Consider the following 5,764-nt stretch of genomic DNA (forward strand, 5'->3'; position numbering starts at 1 on the left):
GTTGAAAAACCACTTTTCGCACTTGTGTTAGTGTTGAAAAACCACTTTTCGCACTTGTGTTGGTGCAGGAAACCACTTTTGCACTTGTATTAGTGTGGAAAAACCACTTTTCGCACTTGTGTTAGTGTTGAAAAACCACTTTTCGCACTTGTGTTAGTGTTGAAAAACCACTTTTCGCACTTGTGTTGGTGCAGGAAACCACTTTTGCACTTGTATTAGTGTGGAAAAAACACTTTTTGCACTTGTGATAGTGTTGAAAAACCACTTTTCGCACTTGTGTTAGTGTTGAAAAACCACTTTTCGCACTTGTGTTGGTGTTGAAAAACCACTTTTCGCACTTGTGTTAGTGCAGGAAACCACTTTTGCACTTGCATTAGTGTGGAAAAAACACTTTTTGCACTTGTGATAGTATTGAAAAACCACTTTTCGCACTTGTGATAGTGTTGAAAAACCTCTTTTCGCACTTGTGTTAGTGTTGAAAAACCACTTTTCGCACTTGTGTTGGTGCAGGAAACCACTTTTGCACTTGTATTAGTGTGGAAAAAACACTTTTCGCACTTGTGTTAGTGTTGAAAAACCACTTTTCGCACTTGTGTTAGTGTTGAAAAACCACTTTTCGCACTTGTGTTAGTGTTGAAAAACCACTTTTCGCACTTGTGTTGGTGCAGGAAACCACTTTTGCACTTGTATTAGCGTGGAAAAAACACTTTTTGCACTTGTGATAGTGTTGAAAAACCACTTTTCGCACTTGTGTTAGTGTTGAAAAAACACTTTTCGCACTTGTGTTGGTGCAGGAAACCACTTTTGCACTTGTATTAGTGTGGAAAAACCACTTTTCGCACTTGTGTTAGTGTTGAAAAACCACTTTTCGCACTTGTGTTAGTGTTGAAAAACCACTTTTCGCACTTGTGTTGGTGCAGGAAACCACTTTTGCACTTGTATTAGCGTGGAAAAAACACTTTTTGCACTTGTGATAGTGTTGAAAAACCACTTTTCGCACTTGTGTTAGTGTTGAAAAACCACTTTTCGCACTTGTGTTGGTGCAGGAAACCACTTTTGCACTTGTATTAGTGTGGGAAAACCACTTTTTGCACTTGTGTTAGTGTTGAAAAACCACTTTTCGCACTTGTGTTAGTGTTGAAAAACCACTTTTCGCACTTGTGTTAGTGTTGAAAAACCACTTTTCGCACTTGTTGTGGTGCAGGAAACCACTTTTGCACTTGTATTAGTGTGGAAAAAACACTTTTCGCACTTGTGTTAGTGTTGAAAAACCACTTTTCGCACTTGGGTTAGTGTTGAAAAACCACTTTTCGCACTTGTGTTGGTGCAGGAAACCACTTTTGCGCTTGTATTAGTGTGGTAAAAACACTTTTTGCACTTGTGATAGTGTTGAAAAACCACTTTTCGCACTTGTGTTATTGTTGAAAAACCACTTTTCGCACTTGTGTTGGTGCAGGAAACCACTTTTGCACTTGTATTAGTGTGGAAAAACCACTTTTCGCACTTGTGTTAGTGTTGAAAAACCACTTTTCGCACTTGTGTTAGTGTTGAAAAACCACTTTTCGCACTTGTGTTAGTGTTGAAAAACCACTTTTCGCACTTGTGTTAGTGCAGGAAACCACTTTTGCACTTGCATTAGTGTGGAAAAAACACTTTTTGCACTTGTGATAGTATTGAAAAACCACTTTTCGCACTTGTGATAGTGTTGAAAAACCACTTTTCGCACTTGTGTTAGTGTTGAAAAACCACTTTTCGCACTTGTGTTGGTGCAGGAAACTACTTTTGCACTTGTATTAGTGTGGAAAAAACACTTTTCGCACTTGTGTTAGTGTTGAAAAACCACTTTTCGCACTTGTGTTAGTGTTGAAAAACCACTTTTCGCACTTGTGTTAGTGTTGAAAAACCACTTTTCGCACTTGTGTTGGTGCAGGAAACCACTTTTGCACTTGTATTAGTGTGGAAAAAACACAATTTGCACTTGTGATAGGTTGAAAAACCAATTTTCGCACTTGTGTTAGTGTTGAAAAACAACTTTTCGCACTTGTGTTGGTGCAGGAAACCACTTTTGCACTTGTATTAGTGTGGAAAAAACACTTTTCGCACTTGTGTTAGTGTTGAAAAACCACTTTTCGCACTTGTTGTGGTGCAGGAAACCACTTTTGCACTTGTATTAGTGTGGAAAAAACACTTTTCGCACTTGTGTTAGTGTTGAAAAACCACTTTTCGCACTTGGGTTAGTGTTGAAAAACCACTTTTCGCACTTGTGTTGGTGCAGGAAACCACTTTTTCACTTGTATTAGTGTGGAAAAAACACTTTTTGCACTTGTGATAGTGTTGAAAAACCACTTTTCGCACTTGTGTTATTGTTGAAAAACCACTTTTCGCACTTGTGTTGGTGCAGGAAACCACTTTTGCACTTGTATTAGTGTGGAAAAACCACTTTTCGCACTTGTGTTAGTGTTGAAAAACCACTTTTCGCACTTGTGTTAGTGTTGAAAAACCACTTTTCGCACTTGTGTTGGTGCAGGAAACCACTTTTGCACTTGTATTAGTGTGGAAAAAACACTTTTTGCACTTGTGATAGTGTTGAAAAACCACTTTTCGCACTTGTGTTAGTGTTGAAAAACGACTTTTCGCACTTGTGTTAGTGTTGAAAAACCACTTTTCGCACTTGTGTTAGTGCAGGAAACCACTTTTGCACTTGCATTAGTGTAAAAAAAACACTTTTTGCACTTGTGGTAGTGTTGGAAAACCACTTTTCGCACTTGTGATAGTGTTGAAAAACCACTTTTCGCACTTGTGTTAGTGTTGAAAAACCACTTTTCGCACTTGTGTTGGTGCAGGAAACCACTTTTGCACTTGCATTAGTGTGGAAAAAACACTTTTTGCACTTGTGATAGTGTTGAAAAACCACTTTTCGCACTTGTGATAGTGTTGAAAAACCACTTTTCGCACTTGTGTTAGTGTTGAAAAACCACTTTTCGCACTTGTGTTGGTGCAGGAAACCACTTTTGCACTTGTATTAGTGTGGAAAAAACACTTTTCGCACTTGTGTTCGTGTTGAAAAACCACTTTTCGCACTTGTGTTAGTGTTGAAAAACCACTTTTCGCACTTGTGTTGGTGCAGGAAACCACTTTTGCACTTGTATTAGTGTGGAAAAATCACTTTTTGCACTTGTGATAGTGTTGAAAAACCACTTTTCGCACTTGTGTTAGTGTTGAAAAACCACTTTTCGCACTTGTGTTGGTGCAGGAAACCACTTTTGCACTTGTATTAGTGTGGTAAAACCACTTTTCGCACTTGTGTTAGTGTTGAAAAACCACTTTTCGCACTTGTGTTAGTGTTGAAAAACCACTTTTCGCACTTGTGTTGGTGCAGGAAACCACTTTTGCACTTGTATTAGCGTGGAAAAAACACTTTTTGCACTTGTGATAGTGTTGAAAAACCACTTTTCGCACTTGTGTTAGTGTTGAAAAAACACTTTTCGCACTTGTGTTGGTGCAGGAAACCACTTTTGCACTTGCATTAGTGTGGAAAAACCACTTTTCGCACTTGTGTTAGTGTTGAAAAACCACTTTTCGCACTTGTGTTAGTGTTGAAAAACCACTTTTCGCACTTCTGTTAGTGTTGAAAAACCACTTTTCGCACTTGTGTTGGTGCAGGAAACCACTTTTGCACTTGTATTAGTGTGGAAAAAACACTTTTCGCACTTGTGTTAGTGTTGAAAAACCACTTTTCGCACTTGGGTTAGTGTTGAAAAACCACTTTTTGCACTTGTGTTGGTGCAGGAAACCACTTTTGCACTTGTATTAGTGTGGAAAAAACACTTTTTGCACTTGTGATAGTGTTGAAAAACCACTTTTCGCACTTGTGTTAGTGTTGAAAAACCACTTTTCGCACTTGTGTTGGTGCAGGAAACCACTTTTGCACTTGTATTAGTGTGGAAAAACCACTTTTCGCACTTGTGTTAGTGTTGAAAAACCACTTTTCGCACTTGTGTTAGTGTTGAAAAACCACTTTTCGCACTTGTGTTGGTGCAGGAAACCACTTTTGCACTTGTATTAGTGTGGAAAAAACACTTTTTGCACTTGTGATAGTGTTGAAAAACCACTTTTCGCACTTGTGTTAGTGTTGAAAAACCACTTTTCGCACTTGTGTTGGTGTTGAAAAACCACTTTTCGCACTTGTGTTAGTGCAGGAAACCACTTTTGCACTTGCATTAGTGTGGAAAAAACACTTTTTGCACTTGTGATAGTATTGAAAAACCACTTTTCGCACTTGTGATAGTGTTGAAAAACCACTTTTCGCACTTGTGTTAGTGTTGAAAAACCACTTTTCGCACTTGTGTTGGTGCAGGAAACCACTTTTGCACTTGTATTAGTGTGGAAAAAACACTTTTCGCACTTGTGTTAGTGTTGAAAAACCACTTTTCGCACTTGTGTTAGTGTTGAAAAACCACTTTTCGCACTTGTGTTAGTGTTGAAAAACCACTTTTCGCACTTGTGTTGGTGCAGGAAACCACTTTTGCACTTGTATTAGCGTGGAAAAAACACTTTTTGCACTTGTGATAGTGTTGAAAAACCACTTTTCGCACTTGTGTTAGTGTTGAAAAAACACTTTTCGCACTTGTGTTGGTGCAGGAAACCACTTTTGCACTTGTATTAGTGTGGAAAAACCACTTTTCGCACTTGTGTTAGTGTTGAAAAACCACTTTTCGCACTTGTGTTAGTGTTGAAAAACCACTTTTCGCACTTGTGTTGGTGCAGGAAACCACTTTTGCACTTGTATTAGCGTGGAAAAAACACTTTTTGCACTTGTGATAGTGTTGAAAAACCACTTTTCGCACTTGTGTTAGTGTTGAAAAACCACTTTTCGCACTTGTGTTGGTGCAGGAAACCACTTTTGCACTTGTATTAGTGTGGGAAAACCACTTTTTGCACTTGTGTTAGTGTTGAAAAACCACTTTTCGCACTTGTGTTAGTGTTGAAAAACCACTTTTCGCACTTGTGTTAGTGTTGAAAAACCACTTTTCGCACTTGTTGTGGTGCAGGAAACCACTTTTGCACTTGTATTAGTGTGGAAAAAACACTTTTCGCACTTGTGTTAGTGTTGAAAAACCACTTTTCGCACTTGTGTTATTGTTGAAAAACCACTTTTCGCACTTGTGTTGGTGCAGGAAACCACTTTTGCACTTGTATTAGTGTGGAAAAACCACTTTTCGCACTTGTGTTAGTGTTGAAAAACCACTTTTCGCACTTGTGTTAGTGTTGAAAAACCACTTTTCGCACTTGTGTTGGTGCAGGAAACCACTTTTGCACTTGTATTAGTGTGGAAAAAACACTTTTTGCACTTGTGATAGTGTTGAAAAACCACTTTTCGCACTTGTGTTAGTGTTGAAAAACGACTTTTCGCACTTGTGTTAGTGTTGAAAAACCACTTTTCGCACTTGTGTTAGTGCAGGAAACCACTTTTGCACTTGCATTAGTGTGGAAAAAACACTTTTTGCACTTGTGATAGTGTTGGAAAACCACTTTTCGCACTTGTGATAGTGTTGAAAAACCACTTTTCGCACTTGTGTTAGTGTTGAAAAACCACTTTTCGCACTTGTGTTGGTGCAGGAAACCACTTTTGCACTTGCATTAGTGTGGAAAAAACACTTTTTGCACTTGTGATAGTGTTGAAAAACCACTTTTCGCACTTGTGATATTGTTGAAAAACCACTTTTCGCACTTGTGTTAGTGTTGAAAAACCACTTTTCGCACT

The sequence above is a fragment of the Myxine glutinosa genome, unplaced genomic scaffold (genome assembly GCF_964187855.1).
Source record: "Myxine glutinosa unplaced genomic scaffold, kmMyxGlut1.1 SCAFFOLD_3550, whole genome shotgun sequence".
Lineage (NCBI taxonomy): Eukaryota > Metazoa > Chordata > Myxini > Myxiniformes > Myxinidae > Myxine > Myxine glutinosa.